Here is a 14682-nt window from a genome sequence, read left to right on the forward strand (position 1 = left end):
GCTGGTTTGTGAGACTTACGGCACGTTAGCATCTGACGGCGACCTATATGGGATGGCTCGAGTTGCGAGCTGAAACTGCGGGCGACGCCGGTTCCCTCGCTTGCGCCGCAAACTGCGATCGATATCGGATCGCGCCCCTAGGGAGCAAGAGACCTTGACGTGGTCCTGGGCTATCACCATTTGGCCAAATGCTGTAATTAGCTCTTCCATTTGTGCTTTTAATCTAGCTGTGTGCTTGCAAGAGAGTGCCAGACTTTCTATGTGTTGTGTGTGTACATGTATATGTGTGTATATGTGTCTATATGTATGTTACCGCTAATATTATTACAGGTATTCTATTTATCTCCCCCCCCCCTGGAAAAATTTCTGCAGACGCCCATGGTGTTATGCAAAAGCGAATAATTACTTCTGGCAAGTTAAGCCATGTTGTATATCACATGATAAATGTTAGTTTACCTGAAATGTTAATGTGCTGGGATTATCAGCCTTTTCTCCACATTTAATTGCAAGCAAAAGAGCATCTAGTTCCCAAGCAAACTATTGAAATGAATGCTGTGGCATTTACAAGTCATTTAGCAGAATGGGAACTAGGTTTATTTTTGACAGTGTTTTAACCCCTCCTGGTAGTGTAATTCCAAAAAACAAAATTGTACTTCCAAAAAAAAGAATTGTATTTGTAATTAAAGATATGTATTGTAAAAAAAAAAAATGTATTTCCAAAGAAAAAAAAACGTTTTTGAACTTTTGGATTTGTATTCGTATGTCACTATTTATGAACAATGATATAGGGGCCGATTTATGAAAATGCGAGTGGACATGATACGATGTAGCGGATCATGTCCGCTGCACATCGATAAATCCTGACAGCATACGCTGTCGGCATTTATCATTACACAAGCAGTTCTAGCAGGCGGTGTCAATCAGACTGATCATATAGGATCGGGTGGATTGATGTCTGCAGCCTCAGAGCAGGTGGACAAGTTATGGAGCAGTGGTTTTTAGCGGTCATAACTGCTGTTTCTGGCGAGCCTGAAGACTCGCGAGGAAACAGGGGCATCAAGCTGCATTCAGAGATTGATAATTCGGCCCCATAGAATACACATTGATTGTAGTGATGTCGCGAACATAAAAATTTGGGTTCGCGAACGGCGAACGCGAACTTACGCAAATGTTTGCGAACGGGCGAACCAGGCGAACCGCCATAGACTTCAATAGGCAGGCGAATTTTAAAACCCACAGGGACTCTTTCTGGCCACAATAGTGATGGAAAAGTTGTTTCAAGGGGACTAACACCTGGACTGTGGCATGCTGGAGGGGGATCCATGGCAAAACTCCCATGGAAAATTACATAGTTGATGCAGAGTCTGGTTTTAATCCATAAAGGGCATAAATCACCTAACATTATAAAATATGAGGAAAAAATGGAAAAAAACACACTTTTTCTAACTTTGACCCCCAAAATCTGTTACACATCTACAACCACCAAAAAACACCCATGCTAAATAGTTTCTAAATGTAGTCCTGAGTTTAGAAATACCCAATGTTAACATGTTCTTTTTTGCAAGTTATAGGGCAATAAGTACAAGTAGCACTTTGCTATTTCAAAACCACTTTTTTTCAAAATGAGCGCTAGTTACATTGGAACCCTGATATCTGTCAGGAATACCTGAATATCCCTTGACATGTATATATTTTTTTTTAGAAGACATCCCAAAGTATTGATCTAGGCCCATTTTGGTATATTTCATGCCACCATTTCACCGCCAAATGCGATCAAATAAAACAAAATTGTTCACTTTTTCACAAACTTTAGGTTTCTCACAGAAATTATTTACAAACAACGTATGCAATTATGGCATAAATGGTTGTAAATGCTTCTCTGGGATCCCCTTTGTTCAGAAATAGCAAACTTATATGGCTTTGGCGTTGCTTTTTGGTAATTAGAAGGCTGCTAAATGCCACTGCGCACCACACATGTTTTATGCCCAGCAGTGAAGGGGTTAATTAGGGAGCATGTAGGGAGCTTGTAGAATTAATTTTAGCTTAAGTGTAGTGTAGTAGACAACCCAAAGTATTGATCTAGGTCCATTTTGGTATATTTAATGCCACCATTTCACCGCCAAATGCGATCAAATTTTAAAAAAACATAATTTTTTTCGCAATTTTAGGTTTCTCACTGAAATTATTTACAAACAGCTTGTGCAATTATGGCACAAATGGTTGTAAATGCTTCTCTGGGATCCCCTTTGTTCAGAAATAGCAGACATATATGGCTTTTTGAGTTGCTTTCTGGTAATTAGAAGGCCGCTAAATGCTGCTGCGCATCACATGTGTATTATGGCTAGCAGTGAAGGGGTTAATTAGGTAAGGGAGCTTGCAGGGTTACTTTTAGCTTTAGTGTAGAGATCAGCCTCCCACCTGACACATCAGACCCCCTGATCCCTCCCAAACAGCTCCCTTCCCTCCCCCACCCCACAATTGTCCCCGCCATCTTAAGTACTGGCAGAAAGTCTGCCAGTACTAAAATAAAATGTTTTTAAATTTATTTTATTTTTTTAGTATATATACATATGCTGTGGTGTAGCATCCCCCCTTAGCCCCCAACCTCCCTGATCCCCCCCAAAACAGCTCTCTAACCCTCCCCATCTGCCTTATTGGCGGCCATCTTGGGTACTGGCAGCTGTCTGCTATTATTTCACAGTCAAAAAAGTGTTGTTTTTTTTAATGTACACTACTGTTACACCAGATATGAGTGGTGCCACTGGGCAAGTGGGCACAGTATACGCTGTGAGCCTGACACACACGCTGGCAGGCAGGCAACTGCAATTAGATTACACAGGAAAAAAAAAAAAAGCAGACTGATGTTCTAGCCCTAAAAAGGGCTTTTTGGGGTGCTGTACCTACAGCAGAGATCAGATGAGTCCTTCAGGACTGTAGTGGACACTGAATACACTAGACTAGCTATCGATTTCCCTATTAAATCAGCAGCAGCTACACTGTCCCTCCTCTCACTAAGAATGCAGCTTCCGAATGAATCTAAAATGGATGCTGTCCAGGAGGTGGGAGGGTCTGGGAGGGAGGGTCTGCTGCTGATTGGCTGGAATGTGTCTGCTGACTGTGAGGTACAGGGTCAAAGTTTACTCAATGATGACGAATAGGGGGCGGATCGAACATTGCATATGTTCGCCCGCCGCGGAGAACTCGAACATGCTATGTTCGCGGGGAACTATTCGCCTGCGAAACTATTCGCGACATCACTAATTGCTTGTTCTGGCTTGCAAAAGGAGTACAACGGTGTTGCTTCTAACAATTTTCATACGGATTCTCTCAGCACACACCTTCTGTTCTTACCGTATAAAACATTTCTTGGGTTAGAAATGCAGTTCCAGAAATTCTCATTTACTCTTATATTTCAGTCTACTCATTTTCCATTTTATTATAGTAAATGAAATTCTGCCTTTTGTGAAGATAGATGGATTGTGTCAAGACAAACACTTGGTCCCCTACCTCACTTACATAGTTGCTGGCATCAGACTCCGTGACTGCTGGTGAATTTTTAACATGGTAGAGCGCTTGACAACACACTTCAAATAAAACCCTGCCCCTCAAATGGCTCCACATATCTGAAACATTATTATATACACTAATCCCGCTGTTCTTAAAAAAAAAAAAAAATTATTATAAGGGAACTAGGGAATTAACGTATGTGTTTGTATGTGTATGCATGTGTATGTATATATGTTTTTATATATATATATATATATATATATATATATAACTATATATATCTATATATATATATATATGCACGTGTGTGTATATTTGGATGTATGTATGTGTATATGCATGTCTATGTGTGTATGAATGTGTGTGTGTATGCATGTATGTGTGTGTGTGTATCTGTATGTATGTATATGGATGCGTGTGTCTGTGTGTGTATATATATATATATATATATATATATATATATATATATACAGGTGACCCTCGTTTTACAACGGTTCAATTTACACCGTTTCAGAATAACAACCTTTTTTTCCAGTCATGTGACTGCTATTGAAAAGCATTGAGAAGCAGTGCATTTATTAAAATAGTTTGCAATGGGGTACACTGAGGGCCTGCCTAAATAAGACCCTAGCTTTGGAAATTGACTCCTAGTAGTCAAGAAACAAGTTAGATATGGGTGGGGGTTGCCAAAGTGCCAACAAAAGGCTGGGTCTGAGCCAGTAATAGTTTAAATCACAATTGGCGTAAAAAGTGCATTTAATCATACAAATTTACAGATGATAAACAACTAACAAACATTAAAAGAAATAAAACAGCATAACGAGTCCAATTTAAAAATACTAGCCTTGATCAGTGGCTAGTAAGAAAACACTAAAAGTGCCCGGTTGTTTATCATCTGTAAATTTGTATGATTAAATGCACTTTTTACGCCAATTGTGATTTAAACTATTACTGGCTCAGACCCAGCCTTTTGTTGGCGCTTTGGCAACCCCCACCCATTTATTAAAATAGCCAGTAGGTGGAGCTGTCCGCTTTTGTTGCAGCAAAGCCAAGCAAGCTGAAATTAATCAGTTTAACCAGACCTGAGCTATTGAGCAGATTTCAAAGGAACAAGATCTTCCTGTTTATAAATCAGTCCAGATTGGAATGCATAGAAAAAACTGTTTGCAGAAAAATGCAAGTGAAGTCTGTGTTGTGTGATTATTTTATTAGGTTTATAATGCTGTTTAGCAAAAGTTTTTGTTCATTTAACTTAGTTTAATTATATATTCTGTGTTGTGTGATTATTTTATTAGGTTTAAAAATAATGTATTAGGTGTTACTTATGACAATTTTGAGAGGGGCCTGGAACCTATCTCCCTCACTTCCCATTGACTTACATTATAAACTGGGTTTCAATTTACGACGGTTTCAATTTACAACCATTCCTTCTGAAACCTAACCCCGGCGTAAACTGAGGACTACCTGTATATGTATATGCATGTGTGTGTATCTGTATGTATGTGTATGTATATGCATGTGCGTGTGTCTGTATATATATATATATATATATATATATATGTATATGCATGTGTGTGTGTGTGTCTGTATGTATATGCATGTGTGTGTGTCTGTATGTATGTGTATGTATATGCATATGTGTGTGTCTGTATGTATGTGTATTTATATGCATGTGTGTGTGTCTGTATGTATGTGTATGTATATGCATGTGTGTATCTGTATGTATGTGTATGTATATGCATGTGTGTGTGTCTGTATGTATGTGTATGTATATGCATGTGTGTGTGTCTGTCTGTATATATATATATATATATATATATATATATATATATGTATATATGTATGTATGTATGTGTATATGCATGTGTGTGTGTGTGTCTGTATGTATGTGTGTATGTATATGTATGTGTGTATGTATGTGTATGTATATGCAGGTTTTAGTGTGTATGTATGTATGTGTCTAAATGTATGTGTATGTATATGGATGTGTGTCTGATATATATATATGTGTGTGTATCTGTATATATGTGTATGTATATGCATGTGTGTGTATCTGTATATATGTGTATGTATATGCATGTGTGTGTGTCTATATGTATGTGTATGTATATGCATGTGTGTGTAACTGTATGTATGTGTGTATGTATGTATGTGTGTCTGTATGTATGTGTGTATGTATATATATATATATATATATATATATATATATATATATGCATGTGTGTGTGACTGTATGTTTGTATGTATGTATGTATGTATGTATGTGTGTCTGTATGCATGTGTGTATGTATGTATGTATATGCATGTGTGTGTGACTGTATGTATGTGTATGTATATGCATGTGTGTGTATGTATGTATGTGTATGTATATGCATGTGTGTGTAACTGTATGTATGTGTGTATGTATGTATGTGTGTCTGTATGTTCATGTGTATGTATGTATGTATATGCATGTGTGTGTGACTGTATGTATGTGTTTGTATATGCATGTGTGTGTGACTGTATGTTTGTGTGTATGTATGTGTGTTTGTATGTATGTGTGTATGTATGTATATGCATGTGAGTGTGACTGTATGTATGTGTATGTATATGCATTTGTGTGTGACTGTATGTATGTGTATGTATATGCATGTGTGTGTGACTGTATGCATGTGTATGTATATGCATGTGTGTGTGACTATGTATGTGTGTATGTATGTATGTATATGTGTCTGTACATATATGTGTCTGTATGTATATGTGTATGTATGTATGTGTGTCTGTATGTATATATGTATGTATGTATATGCATGTGTGTGTGACTGTATGTATGTGTATGTATATGCATGTGTGTGTGACTGTATGTATGTTTATGTATATGCATGTGTGTGTGACTGTATATGCATGTGTGTGTGACTGTATGTATGTGTATGTATATGCATGTGTGTGTGACTGTATGTATGTGTGTATGTATATGCATGTGTGTGTGATTGTATGTATGTGTATGTATATGCATGTGTGTGTGACTGTATGTATGTGTATGTATATGCATGTGTGTGTGACTGTATGCATGTGTGTATGTATATGCATGTGTGTGTGACTGTATTTATGTGTATGTATATGCATGTGTGTGTGACTGTATGTATGTGTATGTATATGCATGTGTGTGTGACTGTATGTATGTGTATGTATACGCATGTGTGTGTGACTATGTATGTGTGTATGTATGTATATGTGTCTGTATGTATATGTGTATGTATGTATGTATGTATGTATGTATGTACGTATGTATGTGTGTCTGTATGTATATATGTATGTATGTATATGCATGTGTGTGTGACTGTATGTATGTGTATGTATATGCATGTGTGTGTGACTGTATGTATGTGTGTATGTATATTCATGTGTGTGTGACTGTATGTTTGGGTGTATGTATATGCATGTGTGTGTGACTGTATGTATGTGTGTATGTATATGCATGTGTGTGTGACTGTATGTATGTGTGTATGTATATGCATGTGTGTGTGACTGTATGTATGTGTGTATGTATATGCATGTGTGTGTGACTGTATGTATGTGTGTATGTATATGCATGTGTGTTTGACTGTATGTATGTGTGTATGTATATGCATGTGTTGTGTGTATGTTAGTATGCATGTGTGTGTGACTGTATGTATGTGTGTATGTATATGCATGTGTGTGTGACTGTATGTATGTGTATGTATATGCATGTGTGTGTGACTGTATGTATGTGTGTATGTATATGCATGTGTGTGTGACTGTATGTATGTGTGTATGTATATGCATGTGTGTGTGACTGTATGTATGTGTATGTATATGCATGTGTGTGTGACTGTATGTGTGTATGTGTATGTATATGCATGTGTGTGTGACTGTATGTATGTGTATGCATATGCATGTGTGTGTGACTGTATGTATGTGTGTATGTATATGAATGTGTGTGACTGTATGTATGTGTATGTATATGCATGTGTGTGTGACTGTATGTGTGTATGTGTATGTATATGCATGTGTGTGTGACTGTATGTATGTGTATGTATATGCATGTGTGTGTGACTGTATGTATGTGTGTATGTATATGCATGTGTGTGTGACTGTATGTATGTGTGTATGTATATGCATGTGTGTGTGACTGTATGTATGCGTGTATGTATATGCATGTGTGTGTGACTGTATGTATGTGTGTATGTATATGCATGTGTGTGTGACTGTATGTATCTGTGTATGTATATGCATGTGTGTGTGACTGTATGTTTGTGTTTATGTATATGCATGTGTGTGTGACTGTATGTATGTGTGTATGTATATGCATGTGTGTGTGACTGTATGTATGTGTGTATGTATATGCATGTGTGTGTGACTGTATGTATGTGTGTATGTATATGCATGTGTGTGACTGTATGTATGTGTGTATGTATATGCATGTGTGTGTGACTGTATGTATGTGTATGTATATGCATGTGTGTATGTATATGCATGTGTGTGTGACTGTATGTATGTGTGTATGTATATGCATGTGTGTGTGACTGTATGTATGTGTATGTATATGCATGTGTGTGTGACTGTATGTGTGTATGTATATGCATGTGTGTGTGACTGTATGTATGTGTATGTATATGCATGTGTGTGTGACTGTATGTGTGTATGTGTATGTATATGCATGTGTGTGTGACTGTATGTATGTGTATGCATATGCATGTGTGTGTGACTGTATGTATGTGTGTATGTATATGCATGTGTGTGTGACTGTATGTATGTGTATGTATATGCATGTGTGTGTGACTGTATGTGTGTATGTGTATGTATATGCATGTGTGTGTGACTGTATGTATGTGTATGTATATGCATGTGTGTGTGACTGTATGTGTGTATGTGTATGTATATGCATGTGTGTGTGACTGTATGTATGTGTATGTATATGCATGTGTGTGTGACTGTATGTGTGTATGTGTATGTATATGCATGTGTGTGTGACTGTATGTATGTGTGTATGTATATGCATGTGTGTGTGACTGTATGTATTTGTATGTATATGCATGTGTGTGTGACTGTATGTGTGTATGTGTATGTATATGCATGTGTGTGTGACTGTATGTATGTGTATGTATATGCATGTGTGTGTGACTGTATATGTGTATGTATATGCATGTGTGTGTGACTGTATGTATGTGTATGTATATGCATGTGTGTGTGACTGTATGTGTGTATGTGTATGTATATGCATGTGTGTGTGACTGTATGTATGTGTATGTATATGCATGTGTGTGTGACTGTATGTGTGTATGTGTATGTATATGCATGTGTGTGTGACTGTATGTGTGTATGTGTATGTATATGCATGTGTGTGTGACTGTATGTATGTGTATGTATATGCATGTGTGTGTGACTGTATGTATGTGTGTATGTATATGCATGTGTGTGTGACTGTATGTGTGTATGTGTATGTATATGCATGTGTGTGTGACTGTATGTATGTGTATGTATATGCATGTGTGTGTGACTGTATGTGTGTATGTGTATGTATATGCATGTGTGTGTGACTGTATGTATGTGTATGTATATGCATGTGTGTGTGACTGTGTGTATGTGTGTATGTATATGCATGTATTGTTTTTACTATGCAGGACAATAAAACATTGTTATTAGATAATTTCATAACACAGTCATTTTACCTCCTTATAAGTATAGCTCCTTCTTCCCTACAGCAATGTCACTGTGGTGTCAGCTAACAGGCGGTAGATTGCCCACTTGCACTCCGCCTCTCTGTTTGCTTACACAGGGGAGGAGGAAGCAGTTCTGCTATGTATGAACTAACAGCCTAAAGTACTACTATAAACTTTGTTTGTATCAGGCGTATACAGACTGTTATCATTGTGCTCAGGGCTACATATGTACCGACTCCTCCCACTTTGCAGCTGACTGGTTCCAATCGTTTAACTCCTGCTTTCCAGTGATAGAGAAAAAACATGAAACACTATGCACTAAATGAAGCTAAATATCTTACCAGCATTTCTTTATATGGTCAGAGAGGGAGAGCTTTTGTTGTTTGTTACATGATTATTCAGGCAATGAGAACTGTGTACACTGAGCTTCGATTGACCTTCTGAGTCATCAGATTCCGGCCCCATTCTACCAACCACTACATTCCCTCTTATCCACTATTATCCCCCAATTAAAGAAAGATGCAAGACTTCCTTTTTGGTACAAATTGTCTGCATCTCCTTTATTAAATATATATAAACCTTTTCATATAACCATATAAATAACATTATAAAATGCAATAGACTTAAAAAATTATCTTGACAAGCATCAACATGCTGTAATCTAAAGCAACAAGTGGTGCTAGTTCAATCTCCTTGACTCCACAACTATTAGTAACATGGCCATCACACAACTGGACACAGCCTTACACTTGTTGAGCCCATTTTAACCAGCATTAACAACTGACTCCAAGAAAACCCTTGTCCCTAGTGCTCCCCCACATGCACTGCCACTCCGTTGGGAGGCAAAAATTTTCAACACTACCGTTGGCCAATTTCTGAAAGAGCTAATAAAAAGAACTAGCACCCCTGCCGCCAACTGTGACAAAAATAAAGAAAAAAGGTTGAGCAAACACACACAAAAATGGTGCGGGATAACCCCTTTTAACACCTACCTATCCTAGGCCTCTTCCTCCCAAGGTTAAATGCCCCTTCCTGCTATTCCATGCCCCGCATCCAGGGACTCACTTGACCTTCTGAGTCGTCAAATTCCGGCCCCATACTACCAACCACCACCATCCCCTCTTATCAACTATTATTCCCCAATTAGACACACAACTTCCTTTTTTGGTACAAATTGGCCCCAGTTCCTTTATTAAATATATAAACCTTTTTCATATTACCGTATAAATAACAATATAAATAGCAATATAATGAAAAATAATCTTGACAAACATCAACATGCTATAAGCAAAACCTACAAGCAGTGCTAGTTCGACATCCCTGACTCCCAAACTATTAGTAACATCGGGGGATATTTATCAAAGCGCCAACTATGTTGCATTCACGGGCGTCAATACGCTCATCAAACATCGCCAAACATCGCTGCCGCAGATCTAAATAAGATTTCCTTATTTATAAAAAAAAACCTGTTAAAAACACGCGCATCAAGTACAGTGCGAAGAGCATCGGACTGGTGTTAACTAACAGTCATCGATGTTGTGGCTATTCAGGTTTTTCCCAACTTTATTTATACCATTTCATTACTGTCCACGAACAAGACATTTCTCTTTAGCACATTATTGTATATAGTGTAAATGTATTCTTTTTCTGAGCAGAACTAATTGCAAATATAGAAAGAAGCGACATATTTGGTGCAAAGGGGATAGTGAATTATTAGAATTCTTTTTAATTTTGTACATACATATTTTAGTATGTATATACACACACTGTAAATGTATTATTATTCTGAGCAGTATTAATTGCAAATATAACATGTAGAGTATCATATGTATTTATTTGCATCAATCGATATTTTAAAGGGATAGGAAAGTAAAAATTTAAGGTTCACTAGTGGGAGCTAGCTGCTAATTGGTGCCTGCACACATTTGTCTCTTGTGATTGGCTAAATAGATGTGTTCAGCTAGCTGCCAGTAGTGCAATGCTGTTCCTTCAGCAAAGGATAACAAAAGAATGAAGCAAATTTGCTAAAAGATATTTTATAAAAAATTGTATGTTCTATCCAAATCATGAAACAATATTTTTGGGGTTTCTATCCCTTTAAGAGCTGGGCCAGGTTTCTCTCTGCACCTGTCTAACCCCTCCTGATTGCAATATATTTTTAAAAAACACCCCTTCACAGGTGTTATAAAATGGACTGGCATATAAGATAACATTTCTTACTGAAAAAGAAATTCAAGAGAAGGAAGAAATACACTGAAAATAGCATGACAGTAAAGAGGTGATTTCAATTTCTGCTGTATCTGAATCATGACAGTTTAATGTTAGGTGGGTTATCCCTTTGAGCTATCAGCATACTGAAAAAGAAATTCAAGAGAAGGAAGAAATACACTGAAAATAGCATGACAGTAAAGAGGTGATTTAAATTTCTGCTGTATCTGAATCATGACAGATTAAAGTTAGGTGGGCTATCCCTTTGAGCTATCAGCTTACTGAAAAAGAAATTCAAGAGAAGGAAGAAATACACTGAAAATAGCATGGCAGTAAAGAGGTGATTTTAATAAAGTTAGGTGGGCTATCCCTTTGAGCTATCATCTTAAGATTATATTGAATCAAACATCAATTCAAATTTTAAAATCCTTGTCTAAAATATTACACTGTGTGTCCTAATGTCAGCATCAATGTTTATCTTTAATACTAATTTCACATATACAAACTTTCAACGTATAATACACAATGCAACAAATGGCACTTACAAGTTCTGATGAGTGATCAATGACAAAAGTATCAAGCATTTTGATTTGTTAGTGATAGTTTATAAAGTGTATTTGAATCAGATTGGCTGATGTCATAAATCATGTGATTATGCATATTCAAATCAAAAGAAGTGGACAAATTCACTAGTGTGTGGGTTATTTAGGAGTTTGCATCATAATTGGTGCAAAAAGTGTTGCATCAAATATGGCGCGAAGTGGAGAGTGGGACTTGTATTACATGGCTTAAACATGGTGCACATAGATTTTTCCAACAAATATAAAGGAAGTTAGCTTTATTATGTTGTGTATTTATTTCATTTGTACCTCTATATCTATTAGTGCGACAAGTTTGGGGCAAAACTTTGCACCAAATATGTAGAAATAATATTGTCCCCTTGATTTGTAATGAGAGACAAAGTTGTAGCATAATCCATCAGTAGTAATTTATTTTTAATTTTTATCCCTATATCTACTAGTGCACCAAATGTGTAGCAATAATATTGTTTGATTTAGAAAGGGTATACAATTTTAATAGAGTTTCTAATTTACTTTTATTATGTAATATACTTCATTCTCTTGCAGCATCGAACATAAGCTTTCTGTGTTTTCCGACTCCCATTGCATTCTATGGCATCCGCGACCTGAAGGGTGGTGGATTGAAAACCAGGTACGCTGAGTCGGAAAGGACGCAAGCGTAACTGTAGGAATTTTGATAACTTCGTGAGAGCTTCAAATAGTGTCAAATAGGAGGGCAAATGAACACAATTCCGCTCAAATTCCTCATTTTCAACATCAATCTGCATCGATTTGAGATCCCGGGATCGTATGTTATGTCACAAATTTTAACATTTGCCGATGTTGACGCTTTGATAACTATGGCGGATTAATCTTGCGACAATTACGACGCGGAATTCCAGCATATTTTCAGTTGACCCTTTGATAAATATCCCCCATTGCCTTTACACAACTGGACACAACCTTACACTTATTGAGCTAGTTTAACCAGCATTAACAACTGACTCCAAGGAACCCCTTGTCCCTAGAGCTCCCCTTCCGACTTTTAGCCATATTCTGAAAGAGCTAATCAAAAGAACTAGAACCTCCGCCAATGACTGGCCTTATTTTATCAGTCAAGCCCCGCCACCCTCCACATATTATTCAAATACTCCTTAAAGTCAAGGAAAGACCTGCAGGCTAAAATCTTTAAAGTGGACCCCATCAGGTATGTAAAACTCCCCTAGCTCCACTCCCTCCAAATCAGGGTGATACACTAAGACACCCACAATTCTCCTGAGGAAAGCTCTGATCAACTTATTAAAGGGACAGTCAAGTCCAAAATAAACTTTCATGATTCAAATAGGGCATGCAATTTTAAACAACTTTCCAATTTACTTTTATGACCAATTCTGCTTTTTTCTCTTGGTATTCTTAGATAAAAGCTAAACCTAAGTTGGCTCATATGCTAATTTCTTAGACCTTGAGGCCACCTCTAAACTTAATGCATTTTGACAGTTTTTCACCACTAGAGGGCATTAGTTCATGTTTGTCATATAGATAACATTGAGCTCATGCATGTGAAGTTACCTAAGAGTCAGCACTGATTGGCTAAAATGCAAGTCTGTCAAAAGAACTAAAATAAGGGGGCAGTTTGCAGAGGCTTAGATACAAGGAAATTACAAAGGTAAAATGTGTATTATTATAACTGTGTTGGTTATGCAAAACGGGGAATGGGTAATAAAGGGATTATCTATCTTTTTTGACCAAACAATTGTCAAATTAAGATAAAGCTCTAAAAAACCTTTCTAAATCCCTCTTAATTTTTCTAACCAACTCTTGCTTTGGCATAAACCCTAGGCCCTTACCTCCTGCATGTACTACTAGCACATCGGGGTGTGGAAATTGTTTACAATAATCCACACTCAAGAGCAACAACCGTTCTCAATGAAGTCCACAGACTCCAAAACATTTTACCTCCCATTTAGCTGCAGACAACCCCAACTGAAGGCCATCCTCCTTCTGTGCTGCTGCTTTCCTAGGCGAATAAACAAAAGAATGCCCCACCAACTATATTCTTCTTAAACCTACAATACAAAAACAGAAAAAAAACAAAAATAACAATGCGTCTAACTCTTAAATTAGGACAAATGTATAGGCAATATCTCTGAGACTCCCACCTGCCAATACCTTTTACCACTCTCTTACTCAAGTCTAACGTTGCCACCTCAGTGGCTGCCCCAATTCGAAAGAGTATGACCCGAACTCAGAGGAAGCCAAACTCAGGCTCTCTAACGCTTTGCTCAACACTGCCCTAAACAGGAACTAAAACATAGGCCGCCCATCTTGGTAAACCAACAAATAACCCTTAACTGCAGGTCTCAAAAACAAAAATTGCCTCAAACACTTACAGGGACAAACCTCTTCACCGCTTGGAAAAAGTTAAACCATCCTCCCTTTCCCTGTCTGATCAGTCTTACTCCTTCTGAGAAAGATATCAACCCTTGAGGCAGACACAGACACATCCGCCATTGCCACAAACCCCTGAAACCTCATATTCTGGCTTACCAATTCCAAGATACGAAAAGCCCCAAAAAATTACAAAGGCGGTGAGAAAAAGAATAACCTCAAAAGGTGATAAACAAACCGAATCCAAGATCTCCCATATAGCCTAGAAAAAGTAGTAGGCCTCCTGTGATCAGAACACTTTCTATGCCTTTTCAACCACTTCAACACTTGCCACACACAGAACATCTTATAACACC

The 14682-nt window shown here is 37.4% G+C and overlaps 1 protein-coding gene across 1 annotated transcript in view; it reads right to left on the minus strand.

Moving 5' to 3' along the window:
• The window catches only part of LOC128662559 (V-set domain-containing T-cell activation inhibitor 1), a 71646-nt gene extending 62347 nt beyond the window's left edge, over positions 1 to 9299 (minus strand). The window contains exon 1 of the mRNA XM_053716356.1: positions 9180 to 9299. The gene's annotated coding sequence lies outside the window, so the exon portion shown is untranslated. The remainder of the gene's footprint in view (positions 1 to 9179) is intronic.
• Positions 9300 to 14682: the final 5383 nt, after the last annotated feature.

Source organism: Bombina bombina, chromosome 6 (genome assembly GCF_027579735.1).
Source record: "Bombina bombina isolate aBomBom1 chromosome 6, aBomBom1.pri, whole genome shotgun sequence".
Lineage (NCBI taxonomy): Eukaryota > Metazoa > Chordata > Amphibia > Anura > Bombinatoridae > Bombina > Bombina bombina.